Source organism: Microchirus variegatus, assembly GCF_963457635.1.
Source record: "Microchirus variegatus genome assembly, chromosome: 11".
Classification (NCBI taxonomy): Eukaryota; Metazoa; Chordata; class Actinopteri; order Pleuronectiformes; family Soleidae; genus Microchirus; species Microchirus variegatus.
Window position 1 is genome coordinate 12,276,518 of NC_139812.1, and position 18,018 is coordinate 12,294,535.

The following is an 18,018-nucleotide window of genomic DNA, read 5'->3' on the forward strand; positions in this document are numbered from 1 at the left end:
GACCAAATTCATCTTAAAAACACACACAGTAAAGAAAGTGGCACAGTCCCTTTGGTTAGCTGAGTAAAAATCAACTACATTCACAGAGAAACAACAGAACATTCGTCGATAAATGTGACGCAATGCCCCCACATTCTTCATTCATCAACCTCTGCTGAAACGCCTAGATTAAGCATCTATCGTTTAGCGAGAGGATTGTTTTGGGGTTTGTCTGATTATATCTGTCTTGAGCACACACCACGCTCCTACTGGTATTTAATGAAGATTAGCTTTAAATTGATGATTAACCTTTGTAATCCTGCGTGCATATTGAAAATGGCTTGCTTGTCTTTACCACAGCCACCCAGAAGAGAGGCTGCATTATCGTTCTGGGAAAATTGAGGCTAAAAAAGCAAATGAGGCAGTCTTATCTGCCTGGTGTTTGGCTGGATAATGAAGACCTATCTTCAGACTAGAGAGCGTCTAATAATGAATCCCAGCAGATGATTTTTGTTTGGGTTTTTTCGCACATGCACGTCTTTTAAATAAAACTTTGCTGTAACCCCGATGAGCAACCACCACGCTTATCTTGAGACGCAGAATTTACATGCGGCTGCTGTTGTTTAGATGGCTGTATTAAAAACTAATCGGACATTAAATGAGTCGTTCAATATTTAACTCCAACTGGGGATGTAATGGTTTGGTAGATTGGGGGTGGGCGTGTGGAGTGCTGCCTGCATTAAATGTAAGGCCAATGCAGTTGCATCTGTTAGATTCTCAATATGAAAATGTAGATGCACAAACTCCCTTGAGCAGAATGCTAGAATAAAATAAAATGTAATGCAACAATGGTTGACATCTTTGCGTGAAAATTACAATTAATTTTCTGTCATTTGATCGCTTACTTCCTTACTTAATGATCTATAAACCTCAAGTGACATTGGCTGAAACCACCTCCTCCTCCTTCTCTGTCCACCTCTATACTGATGAATGATGAAATAAAGATGGTATATTATTCTTTTCAACCTTGGAAGCTGACATCAAATGCCAACCCTAATCCCCCCCACTGTACTCCAGACCCCTGGGGCAGATGTACGCCAACATCTTGTAATCCCATTGCAGTTTATTGAGAGGATATGATGTAAAAAGGAAAAAGTCTGATGAAAACACATTTTTCTATGGTGAAAGTCAGATTCTGTCCAATTCTGATTGGACTGCGCTGGCCTCGAGATATTCTGTTCTTTTTTTAATCACATTCACACTTTGAACTAAATGAAATGTAAAAAAAAAAAATATATATATATATTTAAAAATAAATATAATTTCAAACCTGTGTCAAGGCACAGTGTGGATGTGCAAAATATAATAAATAATAAAGATTATTCGTTGTTTATTTACTGTTTGGAGCCCAGTGACGAGATAATGAATGCATGTATATCTATCTATCTATCTATCTATCTATCTATCTATCTATCTATCTATCTATCTATCTATCTATCTATCTATCTATCTATCTATCTATCTATCTATCTATCTATCATGTTTATTGCACAACATACACTTTAATAAAAGTTAATCTCAGTATTTCTAATTAACAAAACGTTTTAAATCTGTTCAGCGATTTAGTGTTATGGTAGCAATAAAAGATGCATTGTGTTCCTGTCCCGAGAAATGACAATATAGTCAGACACTTCCGTATTTTCTCTCTTTAATATACAGGTCATTGAGTTTTGGTGTGATGACACAGATCAGGGCTGCAGAAAGCTGTGACTATAAGCATTACAGTTTTTCCTCAGTGGCTTTGGTGCTTTTCTCACATCACTATTAACATTTGCGCGACAGTTAGTGCATTTCTCAAAACAATTAGTGCAAACTGCAAAACCTCGTGGATAACCTGCAAAAGCATGTCACTTGCTCAAAATGGATCGTCCGTTCCTCAAAAGCAAGTATTCATGTCAATGAAACTGCCAGTGTCATCAAAATGAGAAGTCTTGACACCATCGTTTATGAACAAGATAGTCAAATGGCTTTGTCGTGTTTTCATTATGACAGTTTATTCTCTCAGTGTTTTCCAATGCAAAAAAAAAGGTCAGAACGTGACACTACCTGAAAATGCTCAAGACAGCACTATACACTACTTGTGCAGCCATTTGAAAACTACAGTAAAGTTACTCATTGCTGTAGTTAGGGGAGTAAGTGAGATATTATGAGATGTTGGATTACTGTCCAATACTATACATACCTGTTCTCCCTACGAAATGTTTGAATAATTGAATTCACAGTGGTTCTTCCAACATTTGGTTGCACCCTCTGACCAGCCTCAGCCATTGTGAGGCTGTGATTGACAACATGGTCCACATATGTACCTCTAATTTCATTAGGAATCTGCCTATGCATGGTCTCTTCTCCCTCTTTCCCTCTTTTGTCCGCTTCTCCTTCCTCCCCACATCCTCACCCCTCTTCCACAATGCTGACCTTCCATTTCTGTGTCACAGAATTGTAGAAATGGTACACACTCGGTCCTGCTCGGTTCATATATAGCTTGCCAAGTGAGGGTTCATGGGATTCATCCCTGAGTGGCTGTGAACAAGTGGCTTGTCATTGGTTACAACTAATACTTCACACACCTCCTCATGAGTGAAAGCTGAAGTTCTCCTGAGAGCAATTGTTCAATTTAGGAGACATTTCCAGGAAAAAATGAAAAAAGAAAGGTATACAATTTGCTTGAGAGAATTTGATAACTCGTTCAACAGTTTTGTATGTAATGACTGAAGCAATGGAATGAAGATTATTAGTTTTATTGGGAACGACTATTCATCATCAATAAGTATAGTTAATTTTGACTGACATGACATAGGCAAATGATAATGTTATAGAACAGCAGAGAACTGTATGAACGCAACTGATACAAAAGCATTTGTTCAGAGGAAGGAGAAAATGCTACTATGATGTGCACAAATGACTAAATGTTGTGGAGGTTGAACTAATAGTTATGAGCGTTTTAATTCTGATCTGAGAAAAGCACCAAAGCGACTGAGCAAAATTGTAATATACAGGTCATTGAGTTTTGGTGTGATGACACAGATCAGGGCTGCAGCAAGCTGTGACTATAAGCATTAATACAAAACTGCCAAGAAAAGGGTAAAAATGACAAACGCTTGGTTGTTCTCAGCTACACTTTCACAGTGCCCTGTCTAAGGCCTTTCCATTTAACATTTTATAATGTAACATTGACTGTAATAAAACATCACAATAAAGAATTAGGTGAAAAAATATGCAGAAGAGGTGGTGCTTTCTTCTCTCCTGCTTGTTACATTCACAGCTACAAATGGAAATAGCTGACAATCAAGCAGAAAACTGCAGAAAATGAAGATGATGACCTTGGTTTTTTAGTCAGTCGATGTGCAGCAGTAATTTAAAACATAATTAATTGGTCTACTGATCATTTTTCCCACCCAGATTTTTTAATTATTCTGATGTCAGATAATAGTGAAAAGTTTGCGCCTTTGTCTTTTGTTGGTCTCAACATTCAATGTGCCATCATTAATGAGAGATGTATGTAGGTTTTTAAATATTTGCCTCACATACAAATGATGTACAAAAATATTAGATTTAAATATAAATGTATGAAGTACATGTGCATGGTGGCTGAAGACACACCAATGACCCTCGTATGGTGTCAGTGTCAGTAGAATGGTGACAGAATTGTAGTTTAAATTCTATTACACCATGCTGTGTTTCTGTTCACTGTAGAACTCTCTCTGGTGAAATCTGCTGAGTCATTTAATGAGAGGTAAAACTGCTATGCAGCATAAAAAAGGACAAGGGGCCACTACTCTTATGACTTCAGAGTTTTTGTATATGGCATCAGCTTGAAAGAATAGTCACCTTTATTCTCTTGCTGTAAGGTGACACCCAGATGCAGGGAAGAGAGGCAACAGCAATACCCATACTTAGTAGGGACAGGCATGAATATTAGATGTGTTTGATTATAAAAAGTTGATAAATTAATGCATTAAAAAAGTATTTATTTTCCACTGACTGCCTAATATGTGTTGCATCTATTAAGGTGGCATTGGACAGTAGACCACAGGTGTGTTTTCAGAAGAGAGGAATTTTAAGAGGTTCCTTGAATGCATCTTGAAGCCGCATATCAGAAGCTGGCTCAGCTCAGCTCAGCTGCAATGTTTTTGCATTAGACCACAATAGACAACTGATCAAGCTACTTAACCAATAAATGTTGCTAAATTTATCTGGATAGCTAACAATCAGATTTATACAATCATTGTATGTGATAAAAACAGTCTATCTGATTTTTTTCAGTTTGACATGCATAGCTTAGTAAGCACTTTGCCTTTAAACATTGTTCAGTTTGATAAGTATCCATCTTTGAAGTGGGGAAAAGGGTTGTAATCCCCCTCCAACAGCACACACTGTGTCATTCAGCACCAGGGACAGCTCCTAAACCCCTTATCAGTATTAACACTCGCCCAATAGTCGTTTTGTGACGTGCTTACTAACTGAAAACAGCAAATTTACTTGGAAGAGACCTGTTGGATCTTGTGGTGATGTTTCGTTTCCATCAACTGCATCTTATTTATCTTGAAAGCTAAAAGGTTTGATCTGAAGGACACAGTGAGGTCATTTCTTTCCATGTCCTGTGCGCTTAACTTGGAAATCAAAGCACAGATTGTCTGCACTGCATTTGCTCAGTATCTGACCTTCGCACAATAAACTTAAATCAATGTCCCTAAAGATCAAATTACACATCTAGACAAACCAAGCTCTTTGCTTTTAGAACAAATGTGAAAGGTTGCTTCTGGTGGTGGCAAGGGCACGAGCCAGGAGGACCAGTGGTTGGCATTTAGTTCTCATAAGCATTCATCTGCTCCTGTGAAATTACAACCAGTGATGTGTAAAGAAAAGGAAGAGCAGACAAAAGATGAAAATGGCTTCATGCCTCACAAAGTAAAGCTGATTTAACACAACACTACCTGTGGTTATTTTCCAAAATTACAGACTAAGAATTGATCTCTATTTACTCAGGTTTCAACAATCAATCGGACACTCCTGAAAGTACAAAACATTCATAAAACCATGGTGAGATGATATCCCTATTTAGCACATTTGCGAATATCTTGAAAAATAACTATATCGGTAGAGGAATCATTCCATTAATGAGGAACATTTTTCACAAACAGAAATGTCAAATCACGATTGGTTACTTTCCCATCCTTAGCCTAGAGAACTACAGACACCCACGCACAATAAATTAGACATATGGTGCAGCAGAGGCATGTAAATAAAAAAAGATCTCACGCCCCATGACGGGATTGTGATCTCTGTGAAGCTGCAGCTGTGCTGCTATTTATCTGACAAATATGACTGGACATTGGTGTGATATGAAAAAAACAACAACTAATGTATGACATACAATCTGGAATAATGAGGGATGATGCTGGCATGTGTCTACTCATCTGAGGCAAGCAGGGAACAAAGGTAATGAATAAATAACTTAGCCCGTCATGAAGAGGAATGATAAATCCACTTCATAACACTTGGCAATGATGGCAGCGTCAGGCTTTCTTTAACCTCTCAGCAGTATGTGCTCACTGGAAGGTGTCACCACCCCCCAACTCGCTCCTTTTTTACCAATCCCGGTTTTTGTCCCATTATTTTAGAAATGTCTTCATTTATGCAGGGACAAAACCTTGTGTCTGACTTAATGATCTGGATTTGTGTGCCTTTAATAAGGCTTTCCCTGAAGCTGAGTATAGATATTTGGGCTTTTGATGATGAAGATGCAGCTCCCAAGTGCCTGACAATTACAAAGTTCTGTTTCTGCTTTTTAAGACTAGTGTTGTTGTTACACAGGAAAATGTAGCAACAACTTACAGCTATGGACCAAGGTGGCTCTTTAAACCACTGCCTGCTGCATATTAATGAATTATGGAATTTGGCACAAATATGCAAATCTGGGCATTAGCCTAGTTATGCCCCTGTACTGTACAGTTACAGTGACTTATCTATTATGTATAAACCAAGGATTAGAGTGAAGAGGTCCTGGCAGCCGGCTCCATGGCCCTCAGTTGCTCAATTTCACATCATGAAAGAGAATGACTAGCAGGGGAGAAAGCTCCGAAACACTTGCTTTCTGCAGTATCTTTGTACATGGAAGAATCAGAGTTGGCTTCCATGCTCTGCTGCCAATCTACTTAGAACAACAATGACTTCCACGGTGTTTGGAAGCCTGGAGGACACGTAAGGGAAATCAGCATGTCAATGTTGCTAATCCTCTCATTTTCCCCCCACAAGGCTCATATGAAATGCAAGTATGATCACTAATCAGTCTGAGGAGGAGGCAAACAAGGGATCCATGCAGCGAAACTTAACATGCACACACACACACACACACACACACACACACACACACACACAAAAATCCACCACAACGCTGGAATGACTGAGTTTACTCCACTGACCCAATCATTGCAGTATAATTGCCCCAAATCAAGAATCCAGCAGAAATGAGAAGCCACTCGGTCAAATGCTACATTTTTCAAATGATACACTCCTTCTGCTCAAGCCTGGAGCATAATGAACAATTCCTGCTGCTCTGAGATGAACACGGTAATCATTAACTCAGATCAAAGCCAGTCATCAGGCACATGACAGCTGACAACTTCTATTTAAGCGGGTGAGCAGGAAATAATAATACCTGGCCGCTATAATCCATAGTCACTAGGGAAACAAGAGGAAACCGCTCCTTCACATCCATTTTAGTCACCACCAGTTCTGCTCAGCGAATATTTAATAGAAATCTGAATTCAGGACATTAGAAAGTGCAACGATGCTGCTGTGATTGTGACATGCAAGCAGTTTAAAGGGTGAGTTCTGTCTTGAACTCTTCTCTTTGTTGACAGCATAGTGTCCTGTATGGAACAATTAGTGACATCTAATGGCAGAAAAGATGTTATTCTTCTTCATTTGCAAAGTAAGCTGATGTATGGGCCGGATGCAATAACGTGATATGCGTCAGCAACATAAACAGTGTAATATTACAACATAACAAGTATAGCTTGTCAATGAATTCCACAAAGAGGAATAAGCAGACACAGTAAACAGATGGTAACAGTGGAGGACATCGAGTATGTTGTGTTAATTCTTCTTGGAATGTGGCTGGAGTATGATTCTAGGCTGCAGGCTGCACAAAAACACACCACTGTTTTTCCTCTTCTGTTGCACGTAAAGTGATGATTCTATGGCGACCAGTCAACAGACTACAGTGTTTGTAGCTCTACCATTTATGAGCCAAATATAAGGGTACCAAAAACTGGAAAACCTGCCTTAACGTGTGACAATGGCAGAGGTGGAAAAAGTACTAAAATCAAGTAAACTCAAGTAAAAGTACCATACTTTGATGAAATATTACTCAAGTAGAAGTAAAAGTAGTCATGTGAAAATGTACTCAAGTAGAAGTAAAAGTAGTTAATCTGAAATGTACTTTAAGTAAAAGTTACTTAGTTACTTTGCGTGGGGTGTGAGGGTAGTAGAAATATGACAAGGGGTCAGAAATCCAAAACTATTTTGGAGCCCTGTAGGTCTTCATTGTGCTGAATTGTTATTTTTACTCAGTAACGGATAGGATTTATAAAGTAACTAAGTAAAATACTTGAGTCAATATGTACTCAAGTAAAATACAAAATCTTGATTTTAAATTGTACTTAAAAAATACAAAATACACAAACAAGTATTCAATACAGTAACTTGAGTAAATGTGTTTCGTTACTTTCCACCTGGACAATTTTAATCTATATCGTTGCCATTCGATGTCACTAAATGTAGTGGGCACTAGAAAAAAAAAGCCCAATACAAATACAAGCCCAACGAAAATCTCGAGATAATAATTCTAATACCTTACAAAAAATGAATTAAAATTTGTGTTGCACTGGAATAAGGCCTTGACATTGTATCCAGCAAAAGTATGAGCTCTTTCATAAAAGCTCTTTTTTTTTTTTTAAATCTCCTAATGAGGGACAAACAACTCCCAACGCCCATTGACAAAAGAGAAAAATTCAGGAATTCATTTGCATTTAAACCAAACACTCATCATTTAATTCAGCAAACATAACTTCATCAAATATTAATTCCATTCCCTTGTTATGTTCTATCGCTTTTGCTGTAAAAAAAAAAAAAAAAGTTGAGGAACAGAAAATGCACTTTTTTTTTTTTTTTTATGGTTTTCTCATCCTCCCCCTTCTTTACTCAAGTGGCGCCAACAGGATAAACTCCATCAAACAAAACACAATAATAGGAAATTGTACAACAGACACAGATTCTATCTGTACCATCACCTCCTCCTCCTCCACTTTCTATCCCTCCCACACAAACGCTCTCCACACATTATGATGTAACGTCCCCTGACCCTGTATATTTGTTCAGTCAAACATCACGGAGACACCTTTGAGTCTTCTTTGGGGAATTTAGAAATCATACAATCTCAGCTGACCACTATCACACCCTTTACAGCCACATTCGTCCCAAAGTCACTGTCGCAAACCTCATCCTCACGTTTTGGTTCAAACACAAGAGAAAGCAAAATGTTCCACAATAGCTGCCATTAAATGGTGGCACCTTTTTATTTTTCATAGCCACGTACGAAAAATAATGATCGTCATCCAAGTTACCCTTTTAGCCTTTGTTGTTACTCTCATTCTGACCAATTTAATTCCCAACAACAAGACCTCCTTTCATGATTGCATTTGTGTGTTCATGCGTGCGTGCATATGCGTGTGTGTGTGTGTGTGTGTGTGTTACATGACTGCTTTTAACACATCTGATTCAAAGTGCATTGCCATTTGCACTTTCATTTTTTTTTTATAATACATTTAGAAATGTATGATCTTAACGCCGGCTGACTGCTGATTTTAAAAAAAGATAAAAATAAATATTGTGTGTGGTACTCTTTCCAGTGCTCTATACACATAAAAGCAATTCTGAGGACATTAACACCCCCCCCCCCCCCACTCCCTCACCACCTCACTTTCAGGACCAATGTTAAGTGCTGCCTATCACTAATGCCTGCAAAAACCTCTACAATTAAACAACCACTTTTCTCCACATGTGACAGGACAGTGCTGCTGCACATGCTGCTGCTGCTGCTGCTACAGGAAAACAATATGTTTTATTGGAAGTTATTGTAGTCAAATAACCCGGCTTACACTTTTGAAAATCCTGCAACAAGAAGTAACCAGATCAAAGAGGCCAACACCCACATGCTCAGAATTAAAGGTGAATTGCACAGCCTGAGGCAATTTGCATCCTGTGACTATACTACGTGGCTGCTAGAATTTCACTTGGTAGGTCTGATGCCAGACATTATAAAGGAAGAGGAGAGGAAGAGGACAATGCTCCACAGTGGACAGTTTTCATGATGTCTAAATGTTACAATACATATATTGTATTGTAACACTAAACTTACAAAGCCAGCCTTCAGCAGCAGCAGCAGCAGCAGGAGTTTGCGTTTAAATCTTAAACTTTAAACATTTCAGCCAAAACTTTTTACAGATTGTTCACGTGAATGCTTCCCATATGCCAATGCACATCAGATCAAAAACAAGATCGTTATCAGAGGATCTTATAAGGCAAATTTGCTTGATGCATCTTTTTTTTAATGTGTTTAATCAATATGTTACAGATGATTTAAATGGCAGCTGAAAAGAAAACACAAAGCATTTCAAAATACCAAGAGATTCGCGTTGCTGCAAAGCCATGCCGGATTTATTCATGCTTAATAATTGATCAATTAATCGCCCGTGAATTCAAACGCACGGGCACATCCATCCCTTTGTCACACGCTGGCGATTCAAGCGTTGCATAAACGCAAAGTGTTGTTCGGGTAAATCTTTAGAGAAAATCTGGTTACCTCGCACAGGAGGGATCGGTGAGGAGGATCTCAGCGCGGCTCGTGGGTTCGGCTTGATCTCAGGAGCGGAGGAAGAGGAGGAGGAGGAGGAGGACGCTGAAGCATGGAGCGCACTTGTGCGCACCGACGGTCCACATTGAAGAGGAGCGTCGGTCTCTCTCCTTTTGGCCACTCGCTCTCTCGTCAGTGACTCATCTGAAAGCAGACACCAGAAAGGCAAGGGAAACGCGAGTCTTTCATTATTCTGAGTGGATAACTCGACTCCCGTCTCCGGCTCACGCAGACGAGCCTGTGCACTGAAAAGCGGGGAGAGTTGTGTACTGTGTCCAAGCCTCTGCTTTGCGTAGCAGAGTGTGGAGGGAGCGGGGAGGAGCCGTGTGCCGTCAGATGATCACGGAAAGGTGCTGCTGCTGCTGCTGCTGCTCCACTCAACAACACTCTGACTGCATCCACCACCATCACCATCACCAGCAGCCTCAGCATCAGCATCACTTCAGACTTTATCACAGTGATTCCCAGCTACTCATTTACACTCAACTCACTCTGTCACCTTTACTTCCAGTGTGCGTATGCATTAATAATGTACCTGTGCACACCTTACGACCAGGTGATAATTATTTACTGCTTTAGCTGTAAATAACCTTCGGTGTGAGATACACCACTTCTGAACCGCATCACTGTGTGTACTCATGTTTATGTACAAGGAATCTATGGTTGTATATGACGGTAATATGATGGAGGAAAACACACACATTTAGTATTTAAGAATTGTATGATGTTTAATCTGTGTTATATCATTCTGATTTATTAACCTAGATTTCATTTTATAGACATTTTTCTATTGATATCAATATCTATTTTTGCACTTTACATGTTTACATCCTAGTTTATGTTTTTGTTAATTACCTTTGAACCTTTGTCTGATTAGTTTGAAAAGTGGCATACTGTAGATAAAGTCTCATTGTTTGTCGAATTTATTGATTTGTTCCCAATCATAGTACATGGTGGATTAAAGGCACATCCCACTGCAAGTCTATCATCAGGGTCTTATGGTGTATGTTTTCTGCAAACCATTGGAGTATGTTACGTATTAATGTGTCTACATATGAGCATATCAACACCTTGATAAAAAAAAAAAATTTCAAAGTCCAAAAAAAGCTGAAAGACAAAAAAGCTCAGGACATTGCAGCATTGTTTTTTTGTTTTTTTTAAGTAAAACTGGCCTCATGGATATCTCACTCGCAATAAAAACACATCAGAATGTCCACACATCAAATTCTGCAAATGAATTTGTGAACTGTGCTTTAAAATCAATGATATGACAAATGCAAAAGCATCACATTCAAACGTCTTATTCTGTCATTGACCAAATGCAAATGTTTCCAAGGACACCAGGGATTTTACTGATAAAGTTCAATTTATCGAACAACTTGCTTTTGAACACGCAGGAGATGGATTAGTGATATGAGGCATATGCTGACTGTCATTGCAAGAAGAATTTGTCTGCTTGCACAAAAAGTGCCACAAGTACAGTCATGCAGCACACAAAAAATTAGAGCGAGTAAGGAGAAGAAAAAAGAGAGAAGTTGAGGCCAACTTACTTTCTCAACTTAGCAGTCATGGTGTGAAGACAGCATGAATGCTGGACTGTCAGTTTTGGAAAGAAATGGTCCAACCAGTGGGGTGCCATCAACACAAGACAAGCAGTGCTTTAACCGTTGAAGATAAAAATAAACACTGAGTAGACAATATCAAAGTGCAAAGAATATCTGTCCTGACACATGATCTTTGCAGCTGCTGTGTTTCAAGGGGTTTTTGGGGCTCCAGGTGAAAGGGACTTGGGGGGGCCCGCCCCGCCATACACTGGAACAAATGCAAAAAAAACACACAAGTGGCACTGGGCCCAGTTAGGCTAGTTTTGAACACAAAGTTGCTGTTGCTGTCATCTCCTCAGCTGGGGGAGATATTAGTTGCTTTGCCTACTATGTTGTACCACCCCTGCTCCAAACACCATTGGATCTGATACTGCACTTTTTGCAGTCATTCTGTACTATAATTTATTGCCCACTTGTGGTGGCACCAGGCTTGTGTCTTAACTTGAACATTAGCCGATGTTACGCACTGTTTTTTAAATCATTTTTATGGTTGTGAAAATTCATCTTCTACCACTTTGTCCTCCACATGAGGGACGCGGGTAACGCTAATGCCTATCCCAGCTGACACAAGGCGAAAGGCGGGGTACACTCTGGATAGTCCATCACAGGGCCACATAGACAAAAAAAATGTCCACTCTCACACTCACACCAACAGTCAATTTAGAGTGTCCACTTTGTCTAATCCCCAAATTGTGGGAAGAAAACCAAAGAAAACACACAGGGAGAATATGCAAGTTCCATGCCAAATTGCCCTTTTAGCTGCAAAGGCAAGAGTGCTAACCACTACACCAACCATGTGGCCCATGGTTGTGCCCATATCTCATTAAATAAAGTATTTGGCTTGACAATCGGAGGGCAGACCAGCATTTCATTAAATCTAACCTGAGCTCTCCAAAGACTGACAGGTTATAGCTAGCTACAGACAAGAATGCTTAAACAGCAGGTATTTTGCATTCATTACTGTACACGTGTGCAGAAGCACAGCAATCTTTCTTTCAAACATTAAGAGGCACTAGAACCAGGTAAACAATCAAATTACACTAATTAATCATCACCGTGCAACAACTGCAGTGATTTTGAGACAGTGTACCGTCGGTGTGTGTGTGTGTGTGTGTTCTGAAGCTATTCAACCATCTGACAAGCAGGTCTTGCAGTGTACCTGCCCCTTAGATGCTTATGTATACACTAACCAAAGTGCTTGCCAGATGCACTTTTCCACTCTCAAGTAAAAAGGTTGAGGAATTTCTCTAAATCTTTGCCGTTTTTACACACACAACCAGTTGTGTCACTTTTAATGTGTACAAATACATTATACACGCCTGCCAAGAACGATTCATGAACGGTTTGTGATGCAATCCTGTAGGATTACCATGTCTTACTCATCTTTTGGACATGACCATTCATACAGCTGTAAAGACTTTGGTCTATAAAGGTTATAGCATTCGATGTCAGGGATGGAAATATGACTCATCACTGAGAGAAACTTTGTATTGATCATTTGATTTTCATCTCGAAGTGAGCAAATGCCAGTACAATGGCAAACACCTGGACCATGTTCATTTGTTACTGCCATCACTGCTCTGTTTCCCTCTCCTTTATTCAAGTTTTTCCTTAAATGTGTCCCCAGTCAATGTAAATACAAATATGTCATGTGAATGTATGTTATTGTGTGGAATGACCAGGCACTGTTCCATCACAGGTATTTTTCTTCCTTTTTGTACCGTGAATTTCCAAAATTTCTGTCTGCACCCAAAAGCGCCTCCTTGTTTTATTTAGTAGTCTGCTTCTATGTTTAACCCCCACGCATTAGCACGAGCAGTCTCTTACTCTCTCTCATTACCTCGCAGGTGGGACATGATGTCTGATGAAGACAAAGCTTTCAACACAGGAAACAGTCAGATATGCCTGGGAGCAAAGTGTGAGTCAGAAATCTCCATTTCTAATGGAAGGGTACAGCATGTGTGTGTCTTACATCCCACCTGACTACACCGGCTACTCTCTACAGGAAACTGTCTCGGAGTCCTGGCTGCTGTAGCCAGATGCCTCAAGCAAGTGCCAAAGAGAGGGCAAGCAATGGGCACATTTATATTTCAGCAGCTCAGTCCACCGTTAGCGACAACAGAAAAAAAAAGAGAGAGATTATATTTGCTTGTTACAAACTGCATGATGTTTGTAGAACAAAAGATGGTAACTGTGTTTAGATCGTAATGGCGAGAAATTGGGACACAACAGTTTGCAGCCGTGTCAGCGTCAGTGAAGCTGACACTGATGTGGAAGTCTGAAAAGCTGTCTGTTGTGGCGTTAATTGAGCACAAAAATCACTTTGGGGAGTGGAAACTAAAATTCTGTCTTTCTTAATAAAATATGTTGCTGTGCCAGATAAAAAATGTTGGGATGTAGGAAATCTAGGACCCGCAGGGCTTCTGACCCTTCTTTGAGGAATGCTGTGGTGTGAGAGATGGGAATAGTGCAGGGCCTAGTTTGCAGACGTATTTGATAATTTATCAGGCGCCTGTTCTCCAAGAAGCAGTGTTAACCTGCAGCCCTCTGCCTGCAGGACACCTTGAGACAGAGATCTTATGAACTTTGCATGCTGACTCAATCATACTTCAGTACTTCATCCGAATATAATATGCCTAACATTGTTAACTTTTTAAATAGACTTAAAGATTAGGTGCACGCTGTTATTTTACTTGCTTGTTCTTTCCCTATTGGATCATAATAAAATGGATTATAAATGACACTGACCCCCTCCATGCATTGAATTATTCACCAAAAGCTCCTCTATTATCTCGTTGGAGCATGTAGTGACTGGCGTGGCTGTGTGTTGTGTAATCTGCCTTCATGCTACAGCTAGAGACCTGCAACAGTGACTATCTTAGCCAGATGGAGACTCCCTGCTGATGAAATTTTCATTGAGCAGATGAGGCTGAGTGTGGTTTCATAAGTCCCTTGTGAGTTACATCAGCTTGCAGTTTTATCACTCTATCAAGACCCACTACAGGCAGATTTTGATGTCTCGATCGCTGAGAGGACCTGCACTGCTGTTCAAGTGTTTGAGGTTGCACTTACTTTCTAATTGTCAATACAATGATGCTTTCAGGCTGAAGTAACGAGAGGATGACCAACTCTACAGACATGCAGACCCATACAGAGGGAAATGTATAATATGTATATACAGTATCTATCTATATCTAACCCCATAGTTAAATGTTATTTATAGATCATTTTAATTCTGCTGGGGCTCCTTAAATAAACCAACCTATCTACTTAACTACCTACACCTTCCTCTCGATATACACTATAGGCTCTTTATTGGGTACAGCTAATAAAGTGGCAGGAGTAGTCTTCATTTGCCGTTGCTCATCTGCGTCAAGGTTCTTAGTGTTGTGTTCTCAGTTTTCCAACCCAGTCTGTTTGTTGCTGTTTTTCCAACAACAAAAAAATGTTCCTCACTGGGTATTCCATTTTTTCTGACTAATCTAAATGTCAACCCTAGAGATTATTGTGTGTGTGTGAAAACCCAAGTAGGTCAGGGGGTTCTGAAACACTTAAAACTAGCCTGTCTGGCAACCATCAACAGTCCTCAGTCTAATGTTCAGTTTGAGCTTCAGCAGGTCCTCTTGACCATGTCTAGGTACCTAAAATGTATTGAATCGCTGCCATGTGATTGGCTGATTATTTGCATTATCATGCAGTTGAACAGTTGTACCTCATAAAGTGTCCAGTTAGTGTGTACATATATTTAGACGTGTAGATTGACTCGTTTTGATGATTTGTTCAGTGTACTTTCCCATGAATCAGTCAAGTTAGAATATCTTTCACCACCTCAAACATGTTCACGCATGACGCTAAATGGTTTGTATTTATATATCGCTTTTATAGTCTTGATGACATTTAAAGCTGCTTTACACTTCAGTTTTGCCATTTCATGTTTTCCATTTAGAAAAATCTACATTACAACAAATGTATGACCTTTAATCCTGTTTTTTGACGTTTTACCTTGCTGCCAGGTCGGATGGTGTGATGAGATATAACAGTTTTCTACTTGCTGCATGATGGAAAAATAAATACAGATCTAAAGTATACCATGCACACCATAAAGGTGTGTTCCAATGTCAGATATGTGCCAAAAAAGCAAAGTAAATCTACACTCATGTTTTTCCAGCCTGTGTTTATTCACCCCAAACCGCCAATGTACCATCTGTACTGGGTTTAGCTCTCCCTAGCTAACAACATCCACCGACCGCGTGTGTGCCTGTGTGTGTGACATTCACACAGCCTGGTCTCATAATTGTTTTATCACTCACCAGCAACTCCATTTCTTTCCGTTATATTCCCCCAGTTTCTCTCCCTTTTTTCCTCTTGTCTGAATGCATTTATCAGGTGGAACCATGTAACCCCCATTGCACAGGCTAAATGAGTTTTAAGTCACAATTGGCTGCATCTGCAACTTAGTGGTGCATCCATAATTTTGGTCACCTGGGTATGGAAGGCATTATTATAAAGTTGACTTGGTGAGCATGGAAATCACTGCTCAGAGCAACATTAGCATTCATTTGAAGTTGCACTCAGTCCTTGAATGCAAGTCCAATATTGACTCCCTTGACCTCTGTTATTGTCTACTCCAACTCGTGATCTTGTCGAAATGCTTCATTAGATTCCCGAGCTATTTTCAAATTCTTATCAGCAGCATAGTGCATTGGGATAATCATATTTTGTTTTTGCGGAAAACAATTCGTAAGAGTTTTCTCTGATAATATAATAATGAGATAAAAGTTGCAAGGAAATTGAGAGCCTGGTTGAAAAAAAAAAAAATACTGTATGTCTCTGGTTTCACGAAGTGTGTACAACAAATATTGTTTAATTCATTAATTACTTTTAAATAAACATAACAATAATTGGTGCAGATTTTACCCATTGAGTTATTTCAATGCTCATGTCACCATTTGTAGAATGTATTTTATGTTTGATTTTCAAATACATCTCAATGACACATCTCAAAAACTCATGGGAGGACATTGACTCACAGCTCCACTTGTGACACTGTGACGACTGGATTGCAACTTCTGGCTTTTGATATTTAGTGAATGAAAAAGCCAACTTTACTCACTGAATATGAGGAGAATAGTAATTATTCCTTAAGAGTTTTGCAAATATTTTCAACAGATCCTTTTTCAGGGCGAGGCTGACTATTACTGTGTAGAATTTCAAGTAATTGCGAGATACTTTTTGTTTTTGAGACTAAACTCAGCTCACTGTCGAAGTGTTTCAGGGCAAATGGATAATTTCCTGATTTTCAAAAATTCATTAAAATTATTCCTTAAGAGATATGCAAATATTTTCAACAGATCCTTGTTCAGGGCGACGCTGACTAAGTACCAGAAACTGTGAGGTGACTCAATCGCCTTGGTCAAAGAAGATACCAGACCCATCAATTCAACGCATGTTGTGGAAATTCCTTACTTTTGCCGGAGGATGAAGGATCAAGAGCTGTGACCTCACTTTCGAATGCTCATTCAAAATGCACAGAGCTCTGATTATGAACCAGCCCAAATCACAGAGGCATGTCAAGTGTTGACCTTCAATGTATATGTTTGAGGAGGAGCTGAAGAAGCATCCACACAGATGAACCTGTGACCATGAATATTGCTTCACATTAATTGGATTTTAGGTTTGAAGTGTTTGGCAGTTATTCCTCCTGTGTACATTTTTTCTTGCTGCGGCTAAAATGGTGAGATGTAAATATCAATCTGCTTGTCTATATGTTTATTTCATAAAATGTGTAGATCCCTAAACATGTTCTTCTTTACCATTGTGCTTTAAGTTCTGTGACATCATTTTATCGCCAGCAGGACAAAAAAAATGAATACGTCTCGCTTTAAATGACTGTCTTGTGCGTGTGTGTCAGGAAGATTTTCCAAGCTGTCATTTCCTCCCCGTGTCCAGCGCTGAGGCTGAATCCGAGGAATTGGGCTGAGCTAATTTGGAGCAGGTGATGTGGGGAAGTTATAATTACGCTTTGTTCACACTTTCACAGCTGACAATGCGCCACCTGCCACTGTGTGAATCGAGCACTGATAATACACTGCCTGCGTTTGCCATGTGGTTTTCACACAGAAGGTGGGTTACACATCGCATCCACTACCATAATAGTTCAGAAACGTGTTAGACACTTCTTAATTTTCTCAGATATCAACATTAAGTGCAGGGAATGGGCACATGTTTAAATGTGATACTGTCAGTTGAAGCAAGGGGTTTCACATCTGAATTGGAGGTTTTACTGTATATATCATTTCATTGTAATGTGAAATGTGGTCTGGCTGCTATAGAGATCATTATCTGGTCTTGGTCGAGTGCCAGTTAGAGAACAAAGCTCCGAGCTGGTTTCAGATCAGTGAATGTGCAATCAGATGACCAAACGTTTCTTTAGCTCTTTCACTTGACAAGGAAGCTGCC